The sequence below is a fragment of the Taudactylus pleione genome, unplaced genomic scaffold (genome assembly GCF_031769625.1).
Source record: "Taudactylus pleione unplaced genomic scaffold, aTauple2 ptg000612l, whole genome shotgun sequence".
NCBI lineage: Eukaryota > Metazoa > Chordata > Amphibia > Anura > Myobatrachidae > Taudactylus > Taudactylus pleione.
This window is the reverse complement of record NW_028285014.1, coordinates 207,993-220,259: the sequence shown is the minus strand read 5'-3', so window position 1 is coordinate 220,259 and position 12,267 is coordinate 207,993. Positions and strand designations below refer to the sequence as shown.

Below are 12,267 nucleotides of genomic sequence, written 5' to 3'. Positions count from 1 at the left end.
ATTTCTCATTGAACTATGGGTGTTCTGATTTCACTGATTCCTTCTAAACATGTGAGATGTATTTTTTATATGCAGATATGCAAATAACCATTATAGTATCAATTTGGTCAAAGAACTGCTTTGCAACACAGATTACCAAAATCAAACAAGTTAACAGGTAAACACTTACATTTTCCTAAAGGTTTTTTAAGTTTTATGAAAATATTAGGGATGTAGGCTTTATAGCAATTTCTCATTGGACTATGGATGTTCGGATTTCAATGATTCATTTTAAACATGTGAGATATAATTTTTATATGCAGATATGCAATATCCTTTATTGTATCAATTTGGTCAAAGATTTTTTTCCAACACAGATTACCAAAATTGAACAAGTTAACAGGTAAATACTTACATTTTCCAAAAGGATACCTTTTACTATGCACCAAAAACCTAAAAAACCTATAACTATGTGTACATCATGCACATCATTGTTTACATTGTATTTATTTTCCTATGGGAATTACATTTAGAAATGTACATTCTTTACAACATTGTCATCCATTGAATTCATGCAGAGTTTGAAGATTTCAAATTGTGACAAAATGAAAGACTCGAGCACGAAGGGACTCGACCCCTCAATCTTCTGATCCGAAGTCAGACGCCTTATTCATTAGGCCACGCGGTCATCTTTATAGAAGTTGTCGAACCTGTGGAAGGTGTGGTAAAAGTAACCTCAAGTATAACATTCAAAATTTAGAAGTTTTTTCTAGATATATGTTTTGGAAAAACTTGCATATGAATTACAAAATGAAATCCAACATATTTTAGTGATTTATGTTGAGTGAACATTACAAAGTATACCTTTCACATAGCCTAGATTTTGTAAAATCCTTAACTTAACTGAGAAATAACTTAACTTTTCTATAGGCATGCTATAAAGTTTTATAAAAAGATTAGGGATGTAGGCATTAGAGCAATTTCTCATTGAGCTATGGCTGTTCTGATTTCACTGATTCCTTCTAAACATGTGAGATGTATTTTTTATATGCAGATATGCAAATAACCATTATAGTATCAATTTGGTCAATGAATTGCTTTGCAACACAGATTACCAAAATCAAACAAGTTAACAGGTAAACACTGACATTTTCCTAAAGGTTTTTTAAGTTTTATGAAAATATTAGGGATGTAGGCTTTATAGCAATTTCTCATTGGACTATGGATGTTCGGATTTCAATGATTCATTTTAAACATGTGAGATATAATTTTTATATGCAGATATGTAATATCCTTTATTGTATCAATTTGGTCAAAGATTTTATTCCAACACAGATTACCAAAATTGAACAAGTTAACAGGTAAATACTTACCTTTTCCAAAAGGATACCTTTTACTATGCACCAAAAACCTAAAAAAACTATAACTATGTGTACATCATGCACATCATTGTTTATGTTGTATTTATTTTCCTATGGGAATTACATTTAGAAATGTACATTCTTTACAACATTGTCATCCATTGAATTCATGCAGAGTTTGAAGATTTCAAATTGTGACAAAATGAAAGACTCGACCACGAAGGGACTCGACCCCTCAATCTTCTGATCCGAAGTCAGACGCCTTATTCATTAGGCCACGCGGTCATCTTTATAGAAGTTGTCGAACCTGTGGAAGGTGTGGTAAAAGTAACCTCAAGTATAACATTCAAAATTTAGAAGTTTTTTCTAGATATATGTTTTGGAAAAACTTGCATATGAATTACAAAATGAAATCCAACATATTTTAGTGATTTATGTTGAGTGAACATTGCAAAGTATACCTTTCACATAGCCTAGATTTTGTAAAATCCTTAACTTAGCTGAGAAATAACTTAACTTTTCTATAGGCATGCTATAAAGTTTTATAAAAAGATTAGGGATGTAGGCATTAGAGCAATTTCTCATTGAGCTATGGCTGTTCTGATTTCACTGATTCCTTCTAAACATGTGAGATGTATTTTTTATATGCAGATATGCAAATAACCATTATAGTATCAATTTGGTCAAAGAATTGTTTTGCAACACAGATTACCAAAATCAAACAAGTTAACAGGTAAACACTGACATTTTCCTAAAGGTTTTTTAAGTTTTATGAAAATATTAGGGATGTAGGCTTTATAGCAATTTCTCATTGGACTATGGATGTTTGGATTTCAATGATTCATTTTAAACATGTGAGATATAATTTTTATATGCAGATATGCAAATATGCTTTATTGTATCAATTTGGTCAAAGATTTTTTTCCAACACAGATTACCAAAATTGAACAAGTTAACAGGTAAATACTTACATTTTCCAAAAGGATACCTTTTACTATGCACCAAAAACCTAAAAAACCTATAACTATGTGTACATCATGCACATCATTGTTTACGTTGTATTTATTTTCCTATGGGAATTACATTTAGAAATGTACATTCTTTAAAACATTGTCATCCATTGAATTCATGCAGAGTTTGAAGATTTCAAATAGTGACAAAAAGAATGACTTGACCACGAAGGGACACGAACCCTCAACCTTCTGATCAGAAGTCAGACGCCTCATCCATTATGCCACGCTGTCATCTATGTTGAAATTGTCAAACCTGTGGAAGGTGTGGTAATAGTAACCTCAAGTATAACATTCAAAATTTAGAAGCTTTTTCTAGAGGTATGTTTTGGAAAAACTTGCATATGAATTACAAAATGAAATCCAACATATTTTAGTGATTTATGTTGAGTGAACATTACAAAGTATACCTTTCACATAGCCTAGATTTTGTAAAATCCTTAACTTAGCTGAGAAATAACTTAACTTTTCTATAGGCATGCTATAAAGTTTTATAAAAAGATTAGGGATGTAGGCATTAGAGCAATTTCTCATTGAACTATGGGTGTTCTGATTTCACTGATTCCTTCTAAACATGTGAGATGTATTTTTTATATGCAGATATGCAAATAACCATTATAGTATCAATTTGGTCAAAGAACTGCTTTGCAACACAGATTACCAAAATCAAACAAGTTAACAGGTAAACACTTACATTTTCCTAAAGGTTTTTTAAGTTTTATGAAAATATTAGGGATGTATGCTTTATAGCAATTTCTCATTGGACTATGGATGTTCGGATTTCAATGATTCATTTTAAACATGTGAGATATAATTTTTATATGCAGATATGCAAAATCCTTTATTGTATCAATTTGGTCAAAGATTTTTTTCCAACACAGATTACCAAAATTGAACAAGTTAACAGGTAAATACTTACATTTTCCAAAAGGATACCTTTTACTATGCACCAAAAACCTAAAAAACCTATAACTATGTGTACATCATGCACATCATTGTTTACATTGTATTTATTTTCCTATGGGAATTACATTTAGAAATGTACATTCTTTACAACATTGTCATCCATTGAATTCATGCAGAGTTTGAAGATTTCAAATTGTGACAAAATGAAAGACTCGACCACGAAGGGACTCGACCCCTCAATCTTCTGATCCGAAGTCAGACGCCTTATTCATTAGGCCACGCGGTCATCTTTATAGAAGTTGTCGAACCTGTGGAAGGTGTGGTAAAAGTAACCTCAAGTATAACATTCAAAATTTAGAAGTTTTTTCTAGATATATGTTTTGGAAAAACTTGCATATGAATTACAAAATGAAATCCAACATATTTTAGTGATTTATGTTGAGTGAACATTACAAAGTATACCTTTCACATAGCCTAGATTTTGTAAAATCCTTAACTTAACTGAGAAATAACTTAACTTTTCTATAGGCATGCTATAAAGTTTTATAAAAAGATTAGGGTTGTAGGCATTAGAGCAATTTCTCATTGAGCTATGGCTGTTCTGATTTCACTGATTCCTTCTAAACATGTGAGATGTATTTTTTATATGCAGATATGCAAATAACCATTATAGTATCAATTTGGTCAATGAATTGCTTTGCAACACAGATTACCAAAATCAAACAAGTTAACAGGTAAACACTGACATTTTCCTAAAGGTTTTTTAAGTTTTATGAAAATATTAGGGATGTAGGCTTTATAGCAATTTCTCATTGGACTATGGATGTTCGGATTTCAATGATTCATTTTAAACATGTGAGATATAATTTTTATATGCAGATATGTAATATCCTTTATTGTATCAATTTGGTCAAAGATTTTATTCCAACACAGATTACCAAAATTGAACAAGTTAACAGGTAAATACTTACCTTTTCCAAAAGGATACCTTTTACTATGCACCAAAAACCTAAAAAAACTATAACTATGTGTACATCATGCACATCATTGTTTATGTTGTATTTATTTTCCTATGGGAATTACATTTAGAAATGTACATTCTTTACAACATTGTCATCCATTGAATTCATGCAGAGTTTGAAGATTTCAAATTGTGACAAAATGAAAGACTCGACCACGAAGGGACTCGAACCCTCAATCTTCTGATCCGAAGTCAGACGCCTTATCCATTAGGCCATGCGTTCATCTTTATAGAAGTTGTTGAACCTGTGGAAGGTGTGGTAATAGTAACCTTAAGTATAACATTCAAAATTTAGAAGTTTTTTCTAGATATATGTATTGGAAAAACTTGCTTATGAATTACAAAATGAAATCCAACATATTTTAGTGATTTATGTTGAGTGAACATTGCAAAGTATACCTTTCACATATCCTAGATTTTGTAAAATCCTTAACTTAGCTGAGAAATAACTTAACTTTTCTATAGGCATGCTATAAATTTTTATAAAAAGATTAGGGATGTAGGCATAAGAGCAATTTCTCATTGAGCTATGGCTGTTCTGATTTCACTGATTCCTTCTAAACATGTGAGATGTATTTTTTATATGCAAATATGCAAATAACCATTATAGTATCAATTTGGTCAAAGAATTGTTTTGCAACACAGATTACCAAAATCAAACAAGTTAACAGGTAAACACTGACATTTTCCTAAAGGTTTTTTAAGTTTTATGAAAATATTAGGGATGTAGGCTTTATAGCAATTTCTCATTGGACTATGGATGTTTGGATTTCAATGATTCATTTTAAACATGTGAGATATAATTTTTATATGCAGATATGCAAATATGCTTTATTGTATCAATTTGGTCAAAGATTTTTTTCCAACACAGATTACCAAAATTGAACAAGTTAACAGGTAAATACTTACATTTTCCAAAAGGATACCTTTTACTATGCACCAAAAACCTAAAAAACCTATAACTATGTGTACATCATGCACATCATTGTTTACGTTGTATTTATTTTCCTATGGGAATTACATTTAGAAATGTACATTCTTTACAACATTGTCATCCATTGAATTCATGCAGAGTTTGAAGATTTCAAATTGTGACAAAATGAAAGACTCGACCACGAAGGGACTCGACCCCTCAATCTTCTGATCCGAAGTCAGACGCCTTATTCATTAGGCCACGCGGTCATCTTTATAGAAGTTGTCGAACCTGTGGAAGGTGTGGTAAAAGTAACCTCAAGTATAACATTCAAAATTTAGAAGTTTTTTCTAGATATATGTTTTGGAAAAACTTGCATATGAATTACAAAATGAAATCCAACATATTTTAGTGATTTATGTTGAGTGAACATTACAAAGTATACCTTTCACATAGCCTAGATTTTGTAAAATCCTTAACTTAACTGAGAAATAACTTAACTTTTCTATAGGCATGCTATAAAGTTTTATAAAAAGATTAGGGATGTAGGCATTAGAGCAATTTCTCATTGAGCTATGGCTGTTCTGATTTCACTGATTCCTTCTAAACATGTGAGATGTATTTTTTATATGCAGATATGCAAATAACCATTATAGTATCAATTTGGTCAATGAATTGCTTTGCAACACAGATTACCAAAATCAAACAAGTTAACAGGTAAACACTGACATTTTCCTAAAGGTTTTTTAAGTTTTATGAAAATATTAGGGATGTAGGCTTTATAGCAATTTCTCATTGGACTATGGATGTTCGGATTTCAATGATTCATTTTAAACATGTGAGATATAATTTTTATATGCAGATATGTAATATCCTTTATTGTATCAATTTGGTCAAAGATTTTATTCCAACACAGATTACCAAAATTGAACAAGTTAACAGGTAAATACTTACCTTTTCCAAAAGGATACCTTTTACTATGCACCAAAAACCTAAAAAAACTATAACTATGTGTACATCATGCACATCATTGTTTATGTTGTATTTATTTTCCTATGGGAATTACATTTAGAAATGTACATTCTTTACAACATTGTCATCCATTGAATTCATGCAGAGTTTGAAGATTTCAAATTGTGACAAAATGAAAGACTCGACCACGAAGGGACTCGAACCCTCAATCTTCTGATCCGAAGTCAGACGCCTTATCCATTAGGCCACGCGTTCATCTTTATAGAAGTTGTTGAACCTGTGGAAGGTGTGGTAATAGTAACCTTAAGTATAACATTCAAAATTTAGAAGTTTTTTCTAGATATATGTTTTGGAAAAACTTGCTTATGAATTACAAAATGAAATCCAACATATTTTAGTGATTTATGTTGAGTGAACATTGCAAAGTATACCTTTCACATATCCTAGATTTTGTAAAATCCTTAACTTAGCTGAGAAATAACTTAACTTTTCTATAGGCATGCTATAAAGTTTTATAAAAAGATTAGGGATGTAGGCATAAGAGCAATTTCTCATTGAGCTATGGCTGTTCTGATTTCACTGATTCCTTCTAAACATGTGAGATGTATTTTTTATATGCAGATATGCAAATAACCATTATAGTATCAATTTGGTCAAAGAATTGTTTTGCAACACAGATTACCAAAATCAAACAAGTTAACAGGTAAACACTGACATTTTCCTAAAGGTTTTTTAAGTTTTATGAAAATATTAGGGATGTAGGCTTTATAGCAATTTCTCATTGGACTATGGATGTTTGGATTTCAATGATTCATTTTAAACATGTGAGATATAATTTTTATATGCAGATATGCAAATATGCTTTATTGTATCAATTTGGTCAAAGATTTTTTTCCAACACAGATTACCAAAATTGAACAAGTTAACAGGTAAATACTTACATTTTCCAAAAGGATACCTTTTACTATGCACCAAAAACCTAAAAAACCTATAACTATGTGTACATCATGCACATCATTGTTTACGTTGTATTTATTTTCCTATGGGAATTACATTTAGAAATGTACATTCTTTAAAACATTGTCATCAATTGAATTCATGCAGAGTTTGAAGATTTCAAATAGTGACAAAAAGAATGACTTGACCACGAAGGGACACGAACCCTCAACCTTCTGATCAGAAGTCAGACGCCTCATCCATTATGCCACGCTGTCATCTATGTTGAAATTGTCAAACCTGTGGAAGGTGTGGTGATAGTAACCTCAAGTATAACATTCAAAATTTAGAAGCTTTTTCTAGAGGTATGTTTTGGAAAAACTTGCATATGAATTACAAAATGAAATCCAACATATTTTAGTGATTTATGTTGAGTGAACATTACAAAGTATACCTTTCACATAGCCTAGATTTTGTAAAATCCTTAACTTAGCTGAGAAATAACTTAACTTTTCTATAGGCATGCTATAAAGTTTTATAAAAAGATTAGGGATGTAGGCATTAGAGCAATTTCTCATTGAACTATGGGTGTTCTGATTTCACTGATTCCTTCTAAACATGTGAGATGTATTTTTTATATGCAGATATGCAAATAACCATTATAGTATCAATTTGGTCAAAGAACTGCTTTGCAACACAGATTACCAAAATCAAACAAGTTAACAGGTAAACACTTACATTTTCCTAAAGGTTTTTTAAGTTTTATGAAAATATTAGGGATGTAGGCTTTATAGCAATTTCTCATTGGACTATGGATGTTCGGATTTCAATGATTCATTTTAAACATGTGAGATATAATTTTTATATGCAGATATGCAATATCCTTTATTGTATCAATTTGGTCAAAGATTTTTTTCCAACACAGATTACCAAAATTGAACAAGTTAACAGGTAAATACTTACCTTTTCCAAAAGGATACCTTTTACTATGCACCAAAAACCTAAAAAAGCTATAACTATGTGTACATCATGCACATCATTGTTTATGTTGTATTTATTTTCCTATGGGAATTACATTTAGAAATGTACATTCTTTACAACATTGTCATCCATTGAATTCATGCAGAGTTTGAAGATTTCAAATTGTGACAAAATGAAAGACTCGACCACGAAGGGACTCGAACCCTCAATCTTCTGATCCGAAGTTAGACGCCTTATCCATTAGGCCACGCAGTCATCTTTATAGAAGTTGTTGAACCTGTGGAAGGTGTGGTAATAGTAACCTCAAGTATAACATTCAAAATTTAGAAGTTTTTTCTAGATATATGTTTTGGAAAAACTTGCATATGAATTACAAAATGAAATCCAACATATTTTAGTGATTTATGTTGAGTGAATATTACAAAGTATACCTTTCACATAGCCTAGATTTTGTAAAATCCTTAACTTAGCTGAGAAATAACTTAACTTTTTTATAGGCATGCTATAAAGTTTTATAAAAAGATTAGGGATGTAGGCATAAGAGCAATTTCTCATTGAGCTATGGCTGTTCTGATTTCACTGATTCCTTCTAAACATGTGAGATGTATTTTTTATATGCAGATATGCAAATAACCATTATAGTATCAATTTGGTCAAAGAATTGTTTTGCAACACAGATTACCAAAATCAAACAAGTTAACAGGTAAACACTGACATTTTCCTAAAGGTTTTTTAAGTTTTATGAAACTATTAGGGATGTAGGCTTTATAGCAATTTCTCATTGGACTATGGATGTTTGGATTTCAATGATTCATTTTAAACATGTGAGATATAATTTTTATATGCAGATATGCAAATATCCTTTATTGTATCAATTTGGTCAAAGATTTTTTTCCAACACAGATTACCAAAATTGAACAAGTTAACAGGTAAATACTTACATTTTCCAAAAGGATACCTTTTACTATGCACCAAAAACCTAAAAAACCTATAACTATGTGTACATCATGCACATCATTGTTTACATTGTATTTATTTTCCTATGGGAATTACATTTAGAAATGTACATTCTTTAAAACATTGTCATCCATTGAATTCATGCAGAGTTTGAAGATTTCAAATAGTGACAAAAAGAATGACTTGACCACGAAGGGTCACGAACCCTCAATCTTCTGATCAGAAGTCAGACGCCTCATCCATTATGCCATGCTGTCATCTATGTTGAAATTGTCAAACCTGTGGAAGGTGTGGTAATAGTAACCTCAAGTATAACATTCAAAATTTAGAAGCTTTTTCTAGAGGTATGTTTTGGAAAAACTTGCATATGAATTACAAAATGAAATCCAACATATTTTAGTGATTTATGTTGAGTGAACATTACAAAGTATACCTTTCACATAGCCTAGATTTTGTAAAATCCTTAACTTAGCTGAGAAATAACTTAACTTTTCTATAGGCATGCTATAAAGTTTTATAAAAAGATTAGGGATGTAGGCATTAGAGCAATTTCTCATTGAACTATGGGTGTTCTGATTTCACTGATTCCTTCTAAACATGTGAGATGTATTTTTTATATGCAGATATGCAAATAACCATTATAGTATCAATTTGGTCAAAGAACTGCTTTGCAACACAGATTACCAAAATCAAACAAGTTAACAGGTAAACACTGACATTTTCCTAAAGGTTTTTTAAGTTTTATGAAAATATTAGGGATGTAGGCTTTATTGCAATTTCTCATTGGACTATGGATGTTCGGATTTCAATGATTCATTTTAAACATGTGAGATATAATTTTTATATGCAGATATGCAAATATCCTTTATTGTATCAATTTGGTCAAAGATTTTTTTCCAACACAGATTACCAAAATTGAACAAGTTAACAGGTAAATACTTACCTTTAACAAAAGGATACCTTTTACTATGCACCAAAAACCTAAAAAAACTATAACTATGTGTACATCATGCACATCATTGTTTATGTTGTATTTATTTTCCTATGTGAATGACATTTAGAAATGTACATTCTTTACAACATTGTCATCCATTGAATTCATGCAGAGTTTGAAGATTTCAAATTGTGACAAAATGAAAGACTCGACCACGAAGGGACTCGAACCCTCAATCTTCTGATCCGAAGTCAGACGCCTTATCCATTAGGCCACGCAGTCATCTTTATAGAAATTGTTGAACCTGTGGAAGGTGTGGAAATAGTAACCTCAAGTATAACATTCAACATTTAGAAGTTTTTTCTAGATATATGTTTTGGAAAAACTTGCATATGAATTACAAAATGAAATCCAACATATTTTAGTGATTTATGTTGAGTGAACATTACAAAGTATACCTTTCACATAGCCTAGATTTTGTAAAATCCTTAACTTAGCTGAGAAATAACTTAACTTTTCTATAGGCATGCTATAAAGTTTTATAAAAAGATTAGGGATGTAGGCATAAGAGCAATTTCTCATTGAGCTATGGATGTTCTGATTTCACTGATTCCTTCTAAACATGTGAGATGTATTTTTTATATGCAGATATGCAAATAACCATTATAGTATCAATTTGGTCAAAGAATTGCTTTGCAACACAGATTACCAAAATCAAACAAGTTAACAGGTAAACACTGACATTTTCCTAAAGGTTTTTTAAGTTTTATGAAAATATTAGGGATGTAGGCTTTATAGCAATTTCTCATTGGACTATGGATGTTCGGATTTCAATGATTCATTTTAAATATGTGAGATATAATTTTTATATGCAGATATGCAAATATCCTTTATTGTATCAATTTGGTCAAAGATTTTTTTCCAACACAGATTACCAAAATTGAACAAGTTAACAGGTAAATTCTTACCTTTTCCAAAAGGATACCTTTTACTATGCACCAAAAACCTAAAAAAACTATAACTATGTGTACATCATGCACATCATTGTTTATGTTGTATTTATTTTCCTATGGGAATTACATTTAGAAATGTACATTCTTTACAACATTGTCATCCATTGAATTCATGCAGAGTTTGAAGATTTCAAATTGTGACAAAATGAAAAACTCGACCACGAAGGGACTCGAACCCTCAATCTTCTGATCCGAAGTCAGACGGCTTATCCATTAGGCCACGCGGTCATCTTTATAGAAGTTGTCGAACCTGTGGAAGGTGTGGTAATAGTAACCTCAAGTATAACATTCAAAATTTAGAAGTTTTTTCTAGATATATGTTTTGGAAAAACTTGCATATGAATTACAAAATGAAATCCAACATATTTTAGTGATTTATGTTGAGTGAACATTACAAAGTATACCTTTCACATAGCCTAGATTTTGTAAAATCCTTAACTTAGCTGAGAAATAACTTAACTTTTCTATAGGCATGCTATAAAGTTTTATAAAAAGATTAGGGATGTAGGCATTAGAGCAATTTTTCATTGAGCTATGGCTGTTCTGATTTCACTGATTCCTTCTAAACATGTGAGATGTATTTTTTATATGCAGATATGCAAATAACCATTATAGTATCAATTTGGTCAAAGAATTGCTTTGCAACACAGATTACCAAAATCAAACAAGTTAACAGGTAAACACTGACATTTTTCTAAAGGTTTTTTAAGTTTTATGAAAATATTAGGGATGTAGGCTTTATAGCAATTTCTCATTGGACTATGGATGTTCGGATTTCAATGATTCATTTTAAACATGTGAGATATAATTTTTATATGCAGATATTTAATATCCTTTATTGTATCAATTTGGTCAAAGATTTTTTTCCAACACAGATTACCAAAATTGAACAAGTTAACAGGTAAATACTTACCTTTTCCAAAAGGATACCTTTTACTATGCACCAAAAACCTAAAAAACCTATAACTATGTGTACATCATGCACATCATTGTTTATGTTGTATTTATTTTCCTATGGGAATTACATTTAGAAATGTACATTCTTTACAACATTGTCATCCATTGAATTCATGCAGAGTTTGAATATTTCAAATTGTGACAAAATGAAAGACTCGAACACGAAGGGACTCGAACCGTCAATCTTCTGATCCGAAGTCAGACGGCTTATCCATTAGGCCACGCGGTCATCTTTATAGAAGTTGTCGAACCTGTGGAAGGTGTGTTAATAGTAACCTCAAGTATAACATTCAAAATTTAGAAGTTTTTTCTAGATATATGTTTTGG

At 30.8% G+C, this 12,267-nt stretch overlaps 4 non-coding genes across 4 annotated transcripts; all 4 read right to left on the bottom strand.

Moving 5' to 3' along the window:
- Positions 1 to 6,344: 6,344 nt before the first annotated feature.
- Positions 6,345 to 6,417, bottom strand: TRNAR-UCG (transfer RNA arginine (anticodon UCG)). The gene has a single exon. It is a non-coding gene; the product is annotated as a tRNA-Arg (tRNA).
- Positions 6,418 to 8,261: 1,844 nt separating this feature from the next.
- TRNAR-UCG (transfer RNA arginine (anticodon UCG)) lies at positions 8,262 to 8,334 on the bottom strand. Its single transcript has one exon. It is a non-coding gene; the product is annotated as a tRNA-Arg (tRNA).
- Positions 8,335 to 10,179: 1,845 nt separating this feature from the next.
- Positions 10,180 to 10,252, bottom strand: TRNAR-UCG (transfer RNA arginine (anticodon UCG)). Its single transcript has one exon. It is a non-coding gene; the product is annotated as a tRNA-Arg (tRNA).
- Positions 10,253 to 11,138: 886 nt separating this feature from the next.
- Positions 11,139 to 11,211, bottom strand: TRNAR-UCG (transfer RNA arginine (anticodon UCG)). Its single transcript has one exon. It is a non-coding gene; the product is annotated as a tRNA-Arg (tRNA).
- Positions 11,212 to 12,267: the final 1,056 nt, after the last annotated feature.